This window comes from Hyla sarda, chromosome 9 (assembly GCF_029499605.1).
Source record: "Hyla sarda isolate aHylSar1 chromosome 9, aHylSar1.hap1, whole genome shotgun sequence".
Taxonomy (NCBI): domain Eukaryota; kingdom Metazoa; phylum Chordata; class Amphibia; order Anura; family Hylidae; genus Hyla; species Hyla sarda.
In genome coordinates, this window is record NC_079197.1 from 107,887,255 (window position 1) to 107,901,477 (window position 14,223).

Consider the following 14,223-nt stretch of genomic DNA (forward strand, 5'->3'; position numbering starts at 1 on the left):
ACAGATATTACTGAAATTACCTCTCTAAGAACCCTTGGGTGCAATCCATCTGGCCCTGGAGATTTGCTTACATTTAAATTACTTAACTTACCTTGTACCACCTCTACATTAAGCCAGTTCAGTACATTACATGATGTGTTACCAGCACTGACCTGTCCAATGTCAGCTCCTTCTTCCCTAGTATATACAGCTATTGTTTATGCCTTTCACTCTGCTACAGCTCTTTATTCCTGTAAACTGTATTTAAAGGGCTACTCCCGTGAAAAACTTTTTAATCCTTCCAGAACTTATTAGCTGCTGAATACTACAGAGGAAATGTTTTTTTTTTTGGAACACAGAGCTCTCTGCTGACATCATGACCACAGTGCTCTCTGCTGACATCTCTGTCCATTTTAAGAACTGTCCAGAGTAGGAGAAAATCCCCATAGCAAACATATGCTGCTCTGGACAGTTCCTAAAATGGACAGAGATGTCAGCAGAGTGCACTGTGTTCCAAAAAGAAAACCATTTCCTTTGTAGTATACAGACCCTAAAAAGTACTGGAAATATTTTTTAATAGAAGTAATTTACAAATCTGTTTAACTTTCTGGCACCAGTTGATTAACAAAAGAAAATTTTTCCACGAGAGTACCCCTTTAACCTTACAAATGTACAAAAGAAAACATCTTATTCTATGAAATGTGTTTGAAATGTTTTTCAAAAACTATATAAAATGTATTTATCTCTACAAATGTAGAAACGCACAAACAGCTGGAATGCATTTAACTGACATTCACTTCCATTTAGGAAACTACGTATAACGCCAGTGAATGTGGGAGAAAGGGGGGTGAAGATATGCAGGCTTTCACATGGGGCTATACATTTATATAACATTCTGTGCATCTGTTTCTATATAATGTGATATAATCACTGCCTTTCTGTGACCTAAAGAAATTTCTCCTCTGTTGCACCCCATCCTTTTTACTATGAAATGTATACCATGACATATTGCTGTTATAGCCCTGTGCTGTAATTAACAACAGCTGGAATGTATTTAACTTACAAGTTAACTGACTGCTCAGCTTGTGGGAATTTTTTTGAGAGGTACTATTTTGATATATGTTTTAATAACTATGTAAAATGAATCTATCCCTTTAAATATAGAAACAATTATTTGAAACGTGTATGAATATATGATTACTTCTATTAATAAAGCTTTATAAAATTATACATTGCTGGCTGTTTTTTACTATAAGACATTCTGCTATGCAGACTCGTCGGGAAATGTTAACATATTACTCAGGTTGGGGGGCCCCACACTATAAACATTCACATCCATTAAGGAGACTACATGAGAGAGTGTGAGAGAAAGGGGGGGGTGAAGCTATGCAGGAAAGGGTGCATTCTGCTACGCAGACTTGTCGGGACATGTTTACATATTACTCGGGTGGGGGGGGCCCCACACTATAAACATTCACATCCATTTAGGAGACTACGTGTGTGAATGTGTGAGAAAGGGGGGCAAAGCTATGCGGGGAAGGGGGTGTGGCCTAGTAATGGGTAGGGGGCATGGCCTAGTGAGGCTCTGTTAGAAAAGGGGGCATGGCACTTGTCACTTTACTTCCGGTGGGCGGTTTAACAAAAGACATCCCCCCCTCACTACTCCAGCGTTTAGTGCTTAGCCCAGCAGGATGTTACAGTAAACCAGCGGTTTACTGTACCAAAACAGTTAAAGGGTTTATCCACCATAAGATAATTTAAATACTTGCCTGCCAGACAGTAATGGAAATGCCTTTTGCAGAGGGAAGCTAAGTGGATCGTTCAACTAGACGCCACTGGAGTATTAGGTTTAAACGACCGCAATGAGCTTGTCCCTTTTCTGTAATATTTTATTGTGTTTACCTGTCTTCTATGCTTATACATTTATATGTTTAGAATTGCACTTGTCATATGTACTCTGTATCACTTGATGTTGTTTGCTGATGTGTTACTATGGAAACCCTTACAGCACCTTTCACATATCTGGCGCATGCGCCAGATGAGATGCCGAGTGTCAGCTTGTGGAAGCGCGCTAGTCGTGCAAAATGGCTCTGTCCTGCACCCCTGTTACTTTTGCGTCTGCCTGCTGAATATGGTTTCAATTTATCTGCTACAATAAAGCTTCAACACGCATGGTGACTGAGTCTGCTATTTTCTCCTTCCTACCTGCGATCCACTGCTTCTGCATGGACTTAGCACCACCTGGAGCGTTAATGAACTCGGATTGCACATTCATCTAGTCCCTTCCCAGGTTGCACGTTTCTTCCTAGTCTTGCAGTTGCCGGTTTTCATCTCTATTCCTTACAGCTGACACAACTCCTTGCAGCCCTGTGGAGAATGATCCCCCCAGCGGTCGCTCCACCCATTGAAGCAGACAGGCTCCCTTTCAACACCTGACTAGTGATGTAATGTTTCAGGCCACACTGCAACCTGGGAAACCTGAGATGACACTCATTTTGTATGCTGTTAAAAATAAACATTGGGGCAAAGATCACAGAACAATTGCAAGATCACTATGTAACACAGGCAAATACACAATATTATGAACTACACTAACTTTACAGCCCCTGTAGCATAGTCAAATATAAAAGATTCCTGGAATATCCATTTAAGTTGCACTGCAAACCAAACATTTTCCAAAAGCGGTGCAAAGAAGCTTGATTGACAGTCAGGGCTCGGCTTCCAATCAAGCAGGGACAGGGAGGGGAGAGGGAGTTAGGAGACGTTCTAGCCCTAAGTACATCATGGGCTTGGGAACACCTCTTTGACTCTTGGCATCAAAGAATAAAAGCATTTTCCATGGTTTGGAAGCACAAACAGATATATGAAAGGTCCCATGTCTCCTTGGTAAACAAACTGGGTTTCTGTTTCTCCTATAGATTCAATATTTCTTGCCTGGCCCAAAATGATTAGCTTTCCTGTAGTATTAAAACAAGGTAAGAATATCTTTAGCCTCCATCCTTTTTACCTGTGTCATTTCATAGATAAATGAGATGTTTGTTATAGGAAGTGCTCGCTCATTACACGCGGAGTGTTTGCCATGACAGGGAAGTATAAGTGTAATTTATGCTGCTGTCTAGTCCCGATGGCTGTGTACATAAATAGAGCATTATTTGTATCCATTAAGTCAGTCTTTACAGTAATTGTCACTTTATAACACCCTTAATGACAATAAATAATTGATCTGGCAGCATTACATTCTTTATGTAAATAGTGGTTTCATTTATCAGACATGAATGTTCTCTCATGTGGGTTCTATAGGACCTGAAATACAAATTAAATACATTGTCTTCTTAGAATGCATGAGAGCTTTTTGTATACAGGAAGAGATTGATATATCACAGTAACCTACAATCCCAATTACTATATAGGCATATGTTATATAGAGGGCAAATTACTTGCGGCCTTCATTGTCTAGGAGACCATTACAGCTCACCCTTCCTAATGGCCTATCAGAAATCATATCCAACCCAGAAATGGGTTAGGACTTGGCTGTTGGAACAATCATATACTTCAGTGAAAAGGATCACACTTAAAGGGGTATTCTGCCCCTAGACATCTTATCCCCTATCCAAAGGATAGGGAATAAGATGTCAGATCGCCGCGGTCCTGCTGCTGGGGACCCCCGGGATCCCTGCTTAGGCACCGCGCTATCATTACAGCACAGAGCGAGTTCGCTCTGTGCGTAATGACGGGCGATACCGGGGACGGAGAAGCGTGACGTCATGGCGCCGCCCCTCGTGACATCACGGCCTGTCCCCTTAATGCAAGTCTATGGGAGGGGGTGTGACGACCGCCACGCCCCCTCCCATAGACTTGTATTGAAAGGGGCGGACCGTGACATCACGAGGGGCGGGCCGTGACGTAACGATCTGCGTAACGCGGCGATCTGACATCTTATCCCCTATCCTTTGGATAGGGGATAAGATGTCTAGGGGCAGAATACCCCTTTAAACAAAATTGCCTCTCCCATATGGGAACAATGTGGGCTTTGGATACCAGATATGGGATTTGGACCAAAAGGTTATTTAGTAAGTAGTATGACAGTAACTCCCTTTAGTATATGGGCATAATTTATGTATATTTAAAACATTATATATATATATATATATATATATATATACACAGTATACAAAAGTTATATATATATATATATATATATATATATATAATGTTTTAAATATACATAAATTATGCCCATATACTAAAGGGAGTACATGCTCTGGCCGGCCCCCGCCTGCAGCCGCACACAGGAGCCGGGAAGATAATCATAAGTATTCCTATGCCAGACCCCAATACCCGGCATATAAGACGACCCCCGCGTTTTCAGAAGAAAATTCGGGGTTAAAAAGTCGTCTTATATGCCGGGATATACGGTAACAGGTGTGGGCAATATAAAAATTACACTTGAAAGCAGAATAAAAGAAGAAAAGTTCCCTTAGTCTTTGCATCGTGTGTCTGTGTGTGCCACACTAAGCATGGACAACAGAAAGAGGAGAAGAGAACTGTCTGAGGACTTGAGAACCAAAATTGTGGAAAAATATCAACAATCTCAAGGTTACAAGTCCATCTTCAGAGATCTACATTTGCCTTTGTCCACAGTGCACAACATCATCAAGAAGTTTGCAACCCATGGCACTGTAGCTAATCTCCCTGGGCGTGGACAGAAGAGAAATATTGATGAAAGGTGTCAATGCAGGATAGTTCAGATGGTGGAAAAGCAGCCCCAAACAAGTTCCAAAGATATTCAAGCTGTCCTGCAGGCTCAGGGAGCATCAGTGTCAGCACAAACTATCCGTCGTCATTTAAATGAAATGAAATGATATGGCAAGAGACCCAGGAGGACCCCACTATTGACAGAGAGACATAAAAACGCAAGACTACATTTTGCCAAAATTAACTTGAGTAAGCCAAAATCCTTCTGGAAAACATCTTGTGGACAGATGAGACCAAGATAGCTAAAACGTGATGAGGCCTACAAAGAAAAGAACACAGTACCTACAGTGAAATATGGGGGAGGTTCAATGATGTTTTGGGGTTGTTTTGCTGCCTCTGGCACTGGGTGCCTTGAATGTGTGCAAGGCATCATGAAATCTGAGGATTTCCAATGGATTTTGGGGCGCACTGTACAGTCCAGTGTCAGAAAGCTGGGTTTGGGTCCTAGATCTTGGATCTTCCAGCAGGACAATTATCCCAAACATATGTGAAATAGCACCCAGAAATGGATGGTAGCAAAGTGCTGGAGAGTTCTAAAGTGGCCAGCAATGAGTACAGATCTAAATTCCATTGAAAACCTGTGGAGACATCATAAATGTAACACTAATGTTTCAGAAGACAGAAACATAGGTGGATGTGGATCCACTGGACCTGTGTGGCAGATGACTCGGACCGTACCAGGAAGCAGAGTCTAAGGTGCCGCTGGTTTTCACCAGAGCCCGCTGCAAAGCGGGATGGACTTGCTGCGGCAGGCGGCACCCAGGTCATTACCCCTGGCACATCTTGACCACACAGGCAGCTGAGGAGATGCAAGGCATAGAAGGGATAAGGCAGCTCGTAGTCAGGATAGCAGAGGGTCAAGGCAGGCGGCACAGTAGTGTAGTCAGGATGTAGCAGGAGGTCAGTAGGCAGGCGGCAGAGGAGCAAGGTCAAGTCACAGAGCAAAGGATCAGATACACAGTAAGGCAACTCTCAGGAATACTTTCTCTCAGGAACAAGGCAACAAAGATCCGGCAGGGAAGTGAGAAGGGTGGAGGAATTTATCAATGAGCCACAGGTGAATTACACTAATGAGCACACTGGCCCTTTAAATCTTAAAGCTCCAGCACGCACACGCCCTAGGGGACGGGGACATGTGCACCAAAGCAGAGAGGCAGAGGAAGGGTCAGGAGAAACACCAGGTGAGTGACGGACTGGGGCTTGCATGAGGGAGCGCCCCACGATGCGAGTCCCAGCCCCGCCGGCAGCAGCAGGTAACGGGACCATATGCTCACGGCCAGCGTGTGCGGCCGGAGTACATAACGTAACAGTAAAATTGCTGTTGAGAAAAGGCGCCCTTCCAATTAGAGAGACCTGGTCCAACATTCCGGCTGAGAGGTGTAGGAAGCTTATTGATGGTTATAGGAAGCGACTGATTTCAGTTATTTTTTCAAAAGGGTGTGCAACCAAATATTAAGTTAAGGGTGCCAATAATTTGTCTAGCCCATTTTTGGAGTTTGGTGTGACATTATGTCCAATTAGCTTTTTTTCCTCCCTTTTTTTGGTTTAGTTCCAATGCACACAAGAAATAAACATGTGTATAACAAAACATGTGTTACTGCAATCCTTTTCTGTGAGAAATACTTGTTTTTCTAGAAAAATTTCAGATGTGCCAACATTTATGGCCATGTGGTAATGTTCCATACTTGTAATGAGTTAAAGGGGTACTCCGGTGAATACCTTTTTTCTTTTAAATCAACTGGTGCCAGAAAGTTAAACAGATTTGTGAATTACTTCTATTAAAAAATCTTAATCCTTCCTGTACTTATTAGCTGCTGAATACTACAGAGGAAATTATTTTCTTTTTGGAATTCTCTCTGATGACATCACGAACACAGTGCTCTTTGCTGACGTCATTATAATAACAATAATAATAATAATAATAATAACTCTTTATTTATTGTTGTCCTTAGTGGGATTTGAACCCAAAGCCCCAGCACTGCAAGGCAGCAGTGCTAACCACTGAGCCACCATACTGCCCTTAGCATACATTTACTATGCACGGTTGCTAAAATGGACAGATATGTCAGCAGAGAGCACTGTGCTCGTGATGTCATCAGTGTTCCAAAAAGAAAGGAATTTCCTCTGTAGCATTCAGCAGCTAATAAGTAGTGGAAGGATTAAGATTTTTTAATAGAAGTAGTTTACAAATATGTTTAACTTTCTGGCACCAGTTGATTTAAAAGAAAAAAGGTTTTCACCGGAGTACCCCTTTAATCTCTACTTTTTATATGGCTTTGCACTTGGAACATCCCCTGTTCTTGTGTAACCCTAATATTGATACAATGTCTGCATAGCTACACAATATAATAGGTGCAGCCAGCATGTAGCATAGTTACATTTTTTTTATAAGATTCTATTAAAGGAGTACTCTGCCCCAAAGGATAGGGGATACAATGTCTGATTGCAGGGGGTCCCTCAGCTTTTTAAACAGTATGTTTAGAGCGCTGGGTCCCCACTTGTGACATCAAGCCACGCTCCCTCCATTCATGTCTATGGGAGGGGGCATGAAGTGGGAACCCAGCATTCTAAACATACTGTTTATTGTTGTCTAATGCTGACACTGGTATATAATCTGCTTTATACACTTAGTAGTCTGGCCAGCCCACTACACTCATGGATGCATGCCGAAGTATTGTATTACTTACTCATTTTTATAATACATAGTCGGGCCCAACCTTCTTGTATATTTAAAGAGGTGATCCAGGAAAAACTTTTTTTTATATATCAACTGGCTCCAGAAAGTTAAACAGATTTGTAAATTACTTCTATAAAAAAAAATCTTAATTCTTTCAGTACTTATGAGCTTCTGAAGTTAAGGTTGTTCTTTTCTGTCTAAGTCCTCTCTGATGACACCTGTCTCGGGAAACGCCCAGTTTAGAAGCAAATCCCCATAGCAAACCTCTTCTAAACTGGGCGTTTCCTGAGACAGGTGTCATCAGAGAGCACTTAGACAGAAAAGAACAACCTTAACTTCAGAAGCTCATAAGTACTGAAAGGATTAAGATTTTTTAATAGAAGTAATTTACAAATCTGTTTAACTTTCTGGAGCCAGTTGATATATATAAAAACGTTTTTTTCCTGGAATACTGTTTAATCCTTATGTTTATACTTGGTCTGCAAAGTTCTATGTACAGATGGCATGTTACATATTGTTATGCTTCCACCAGTTACTACTAATTGCAGTTAATATTTTTTACATGTTGTTCCTCATTCATAAGTCTGGCCATCTTACTACACCTACCTAGGTTTACTCCAGTGGGTGTCCATTACTTTTGTGTTCAAGTGTATTTTTGACCCTGCCATGAATTGTATAAACATCCATGAATTGTATAAACAGGTATATTATATATATATATATATATATATATATATATATATATATATATATATTTGTCATTTGTCCTTGATTTTACCTGCACATGCTTGAGAAAGGGGCCAGCACGGACCAGGAAAGTGTTACTGAGTGTACATATGAATTTGTTTAGTGTGCCTTGTACATTTAAAGGAGTACTCCGGCGCGCACTTTTTTCCTTTTATCCCGTCCGGGCTGCAAAATGAAAGAAAACACACTTTCTCTTACCTGCCAACGAGCCCCCGGAGCTCCGGTACACTCCGGTACAGATGTTCGGTCCCCGGCTGTATTCTTCTTACTTCCTGTTAGCCCGGCATGTCACACGGAGCTTCAGCCTATCAATTGCCGCAGCGATGTCCCGCCTTGGCCGGTGATAGGCTGAAGCTCCGTGTGACGTGCCGGGCAAACAGGAAGTAAGAAGAATACAGCCTGGGGACCTAACACCTGTACCGGAGCTCCGGGGGCTCGTTGGCAGGTAAGAGAAAGTGTGTTTTCTTTTATTTTGCAGCCCGGACGGGATAAAAGGAAAAAAGTGCGCGCCGGAGTACTTCTTTAAATGAAATATCCTTTGTAAGAAGCACCTGATAAGTATACTTTTTTCCAAAAAGTCTTTTCCTGTTCCTATGCAGTTGCTTTTACTTCATGCCTATGTAGATGTTGTGCTCTGAGTGAAACATATTTTGGTAAGTGAATTACTTTAATTCTTACTGACCCATCACCTGGTGATTGTGTACAGAATGTGCCCTATTCTTTTATATTTTGCACCATTGCACTATTCAGTCGCAGAAGCTGAAAGTATACTATTGCTTATTCATTCCGTGGGACACTGCGCAGAATACATTGCATGGTCCGCATGGTCCTAGCGCCAACTGACTTAGCTGAAGATTTCGTAGTCTGAACCCAGCCTAGCTCTTTCTGTAGTATAGTTACAGTACATCATTTTTGTAAATGGGATAGGAAATTCATTTGTGATACCACAGTGCTAAAAAAAATAGTTTTTCCTCCTGCTTATTTTTTCCAGACTGTTATTGAGTTTGCACATGCTTCATATGAGTCTACATGGAATTTGAAAGGGATTTTCCCACTAATGTACAGTAAATGTGTTTAAATATTCTAAATCCACATGCTTGTGAGAATGTGTTCCACACTGACAAATATCCCCATCGACGCAAGTCACTTTAAAAGGGTACTCTGCCACTAACATCTTATCCCCTATGCAAAGGATAGGGGATAAGATGTCAGATTGCCGGGGTCCCGCTGCTGGGGACCCCCGGAATCTCGGCTGCGACACCCCCCGGAATCTCGGCTGCGGCACTCGCTCTTTGCATAATGACTGGCGATACAGGGGCCGGAGCATCATGACGTCATGGCCCCGCACCTCATGACGTAACAGCACACCCCCTTAATGCAAGTCTATGGGAGGGGGCATGATGGCTGCCACGCCCCCTCCCATTGACTTGTATTGAGGGTGCGGGCCGTGACGTCATGAGGGGGCTGAGCCGTGACATCACAATGCTCCGGCCCCTGTATTGCCTATTATTACGCACAGAGCGAGTTTGCTCTGTGCAGTAATGATAGTGGGGTGCTGCAGCCGAGATCCCGGGGGTCCCCAGCAGTGAGACGCCGGTGATCTTACATCTTATTCCCTATCCTTTGCATAGGGGATAAGATGCTAGGGGCGGAGTATCCCTTTAAAGAGGACCTTTAGCCAATCCAAACAAATAGCAATTATATAGCGTACCTGTCAGATCCCACAAAAAAATGTTACTCAGTACCTAATCCTGGCCATGTACATCTATTTTTTATGCCCCTATCACCTATATTTATTACAAAATCCCTCTTTTCATTAGCTCACAGTGTTAGAAATCCTCTCAGGAGAAGGGGAGTGGGTGGGTGGTGTCCCTCCCTTGTGGTGGTGGGAAGGGATTGGTGTGTCTGCTCATGCAGCCTTGTCCATGAGCCATCTCTTGTCCATGACTCATAGACAAGCTGATGCTGCTGCAAAGCTCGTAAGTGTCCCAGTAGGTCTGGGGACCCCTAGTGGTGGGATTTTCAGGAGCCATTTCTTTATTTAATATTAAAAAAAATTTTAAGCAGCCATATTACAAAAGGTCTTTAATTTTTATCACTAACAACATCATATAAAAATTTTTGGAATCTGACAGTGCCCATTTAAATATCTCGCAAGGGCCCTGATCAGACACCTTTTTACAGTTTCCTGAGATACCTTTCTATTACTAAAATATGTGAGTTTATATTTTGTATGGCAATTAAGGGAATCAGTCAAATGGGAGTGAACTTTTTAATAATAGGAGTGACTGGTGATGTCCAAGATTATACAGTCAAGGGGTGTGGATATTTTACTTTGAGGGGTGTGTATGTCTATTACCCACATTCTGACTGTATAATACAGCCTATCACCCGTTACATACTACTATTATTAAAATTACGTGCACCCCCAATTGCCCAATTCCCTTAGTGATCAGATAAACTATAAACCCTCATATCTTGGGGACGAGAATGCATACCAACAAAGTGCAAAAGATGTAGGATCAGGGTACCTACCTTCAGGCCCGTCGCTACAGGACAGGCAAATCAAGCAATTGCTTGGGGCCCCGAGCTGACTGGGGGGCCGCGAGCAGAGCCGGTGCTTGCCTGTCCTGTAGCGATGGGGCAATTTCCCCCATCAATATTAAGGACATCCCGGTGTCCCGAAAAATCTTTTTGGGACACAAGGATGCCCCAGTTACTGCTGTGCGGCCGCCGGCCCCGCGTTAACTTTAAAAATGCAGGGGCCGAAGGGAAGTAGTGCACGCAGGGACGTCACTGACGTCCTGTGCGTGCGCCCATGGCAACAGAGCGGAGCAGTGAGGAGGAAGCGCGCGCATGGTAGGTAAGTGACAAGCAGACAGTGGCACGTCATCTTCAGTATTCCGACCACCACTCCGGGGTCACGATCATAGGCTATGGGCCATAGCAGTAGATTGTGACCCCGGAGCGGTGGTCGGAATACTGAAGTGGGGCAGTAAACGGGAATACAGCCTCCAGCCATACATTGTATATGGCTGAAAGCTGTATGTCTGTGGGGGGAACATACTGCACCTAATGTGTGGGAGCTATACTGCACCTAATGTGGGGGAACTATATACTGCACCTAATGTGGAGGACTATATACAGCACCTAATGTGGGGGATCTATACTGCACCTAATGTGGGGGGAACTATACTGCACCTAATATGGGGGAACTATACTGCACCTAATATGGGGGACTATACTGAACCTAATGTGGGGGGAACTATACTGCACCTAATGTGGGAGGAACTATACTGCACCTAATGTGGGAGGAACTATACTGCACCTAATGTGGGGGGAACTATACTGCACCTAATGTGGGGGGAACTATACTGCACCTAATGTGGAGAACTATACTGCACCTAATGTGGGGAAGCTATTCTGCACCTAATGTGGGGGACTATATATTGCACCTAATGTGGGGAACTATATACTGCTCCTAATGTGGGGGAACTATACTGCACCTAATGTGGGGAACTACACTGCACCTAATGTGGGGGACTATATACTGCACCTAATGTGGGGGACTGTACTGCACCTAATGTGGGGGATCTATACTGCACCTAATGTGGGGTGAACTATACTGCACATAATATGGGGGAACTATACTGCACCTAATGTGGGGAACTGTACTGCACCTAATGTGGGGGACTATACTGCACCTAATGTGGGGGAACTATACTGCACCTAATGTGGGGGGAACTATACTGCACCTAATGTGGGGAACTACACTGCACCTAATGTGGGGGACTATATACTGCACCTAATGTGGGGGACTGTACTGCACCTAATGTGGGGGATCTATACTGCACCTAATGTGGGGTGAACTATACTGCATCTAATATGGGGGAACTATACTGCACCTAATGTGGGGAACTGTACTGCACCTAATGTGGGGAACTATACTGCACCTAATGTGGGGGACTATATACTGCACCTAATGTGGGGGACTATGTACTGCACCTAATGTGGGGGAACTATACTACACCTAATGTGGGGAAACTATACTGCACCTAATGTGGGGGAACTATACGGCACCTAATGTGGGGGAACTATACTGCACATAATGTGGGGGAACTATACTGCACCTAATGTGCGGAACTACACTGCACCTAATGTGGGGGACTATATACTGCACCTAATGTGGGGGACTGTACTGCACCTAATGTGGGGGATCTATACTGCACCTAATGTGGGGGGAACTGTACTGCACCTAATGTGGGGGACTATACTGCACCTAATGTGGGGGGAACTATACTGCACCTAATGTGGGAGGAACTATACTGCACCTAATGTGGGGGGAACTATACTGCACCTAATGTGGGGGGAGCTATACTGCACCTAATGTGGAGAACTATACTGCACCTAATGTGGAGAACTATACTGCACCTAATGTGGAGAACTATACTGCACCTAATGTGGGGGAGCTATACTGCACGTAATGTGGGGGAGCTATACTGCACCTATTGTGGGGAACTATACTGCACCTAATGTGGGGGAGCTATACTGCACCTAATGTGGGGAACTATACTGCACCTAATGTGGGAGAGCTATACTGCACCTAATGTGGGGGAGCTATACTGCACCTAATGTGGGGAAGCTATTCTGCACCTAATGTGGGGGACTATATATTGCACCTAATGTGGGGAACTATATACTGCTCCTAATGTGGGGGAACTATACTGCACCTAATGTGGGGAACTACACTGCACCTAATGTGGGGGACTATATACTGCACCTAATGTGGGGGACTGTACTGCACCTAATGTGGGGGATCTATACTGCACCTAATGTGGGGTGAACTATACTGCACCTAATATGGAGGAACTATACTGCACCTAATGTGGGGAACTGTACTGCACCTAATGTGGGGGACTATACTGCACCTAATGTGGGGGAACTATACTGCACCTAATGTGGGGGGAACTATACTGCACCTAATGTGGGGAACTACACTGCACCTAATGTGGGGGACTATATACTGCACCTAATGTGGGGGACTGTACTGCACCTAATGTGGGGGATCTATACTGCACCTAATGTGGGGTGAACTATACTGCATCTAATATGGGGGAACTATACTGCACCTAATGTGGGGAACTGTACTGCACCTAATGTGGGGAACTATACTGCACCTAATGTGGGGGACTATATACTGCACCTAATGTGGGGGACTATGTACTGCACCTAATGTGGGGGAACTATACTACACCTAATGTGGGGAAACTATACTGCACCTAATGTGGGGGAACTATACGGCACCTAATGTGGGGGAACTATACTGCACATAATGTGGGGGAACTATACTGCACCTAATGTGCGGAACTACACTGCACCTAATGTGGGGGACTATATACTGCACCTAATGTGGGGGACTGTACTGCACCTAATGTGGGGGATCTATACTGCACCTAATGTGGGGGGAACTGTACTGCACCTAATGTGGGGGACTATACTGCACCTAATGTGGGGGGAACTATACTGCACCTAATGTGGGAGGAACTATACTGCACCTAATGTGGGGGGGAACTATACTGCACCTAATGTGGGGGGAACTATACTGCACCTAATGTGGAGAACTATACTGCACCTAATGTGGAGAACTATACTGCACCTAATGTGGGGGAGCTATACTGCACGTAATGTGGGGGAGCTATACTGCACCTATAGTGTGGAACTATACTGCACCTAATGTGGGGGAGCTATACTGCACCTAATGTGGGGAACTATACTGCAACTAATGTGGGAGAGCTATACTGCACCTAATGTGGGAGAGCTATACTGCACCTAATGTGGGGGAGCTATACTGCACCTAATGTGGGGAAGCTATTCTGCACCTAATGTGGGGGACTATATATTGCACCTAATGTGGGGGACTATATATTGCACCTAATGTGGGGAACTATATACTGCTCCTAATGTGGGGGAACTATGCTGCACCTAATGTGGGGAACTACACTGCACCTAATGTGGGGGACTATATACTGCACCTAAGGTGGGGGACTGTACTGCACCTAATGTGG